The sequence below is a fragment of the Microtus ochrogaster genome, unplaced genomic scaffold, assembly GCF_000317375.1.
Source record: "Microtus ochrogaster isolate Prairie Vole_2 unplaced genomic scaffold, MicOch1.0 UNK94, whole genome shotgun sequence".
In the NCBI taxonomy this organism is placed as follows: domain Eukaryota; kingdom Metazoa; phylum Chordata; class Mammalia; order Rodentia; family Cricetidae; genus Microtus; species Microtus ochrogaster.
Window position 1 is genome coordinate 873,867 of NW_004949192.1, and position 845 is coordinate 874,711.

Here is an 845-nt window from a genome sequence, read left to right on the forward strand (position 1 = left end):
TGTGTGTGTGTGTGTGTGTGTGTGTGTGTGTGTCTGTGTGTCTGTGTGTGTGTGTATGTATGTATGTATGTATATACATACATATATATCCAGGGAGAGTATATATATATATACATACATACACATATATAAACTTTCTCTCTGTTTATACAAGTATATACCATTTTATAGATATGTATACGTATGTATATTTATATATGTATATACATTTGTAACTCACACACATGAATATATTTGTGTGTTCCTGAATGCGATGCTTGTATTTTGAGAAGAAACAATGAACTTTCAAGCCCTGCTCTGAACACCTTCAAACTTCTGTGTCTTGAACAATAAAAAATGATGTGAGCTATTAATTTTCAAAATTAATATTCTTAATGCATGTATAAACTCAACAATTGATAATTTGCTTTTAAGGTTTTTTTTTTTTTGGCTACATACGTATCTGCATTCGTTTGGCATCAATTGTGGTTTCAAAGTGCCAATTTGTACTCCTAACATATTTTTTCAGTATTAATGTGTGAAAATGGACATATTAAAATGTTCAGTACATTTCCCTCACAAGACTCACAAGAATTTCTCTAAAATCAATACTCTATCCCTAGAACATATGCTTTCTGTGTATTTTGTAACATTTGTGTTGGGGTAAATAATCTGTGTGCATGGATATGGAATCTAATACCAGGATACTCTTAGTCTCTCAGGGCTGTGAGGAAATCTGTCTTTTATGTTTCATCATCTGATTTAATAACATAAACCACCCTGATAATACTTAGGCTTTACACAGGGTATTATAAAGTTCCATTGGTTTTATACTGAAAGAAGTATATATGCAAAATGTTTGGATA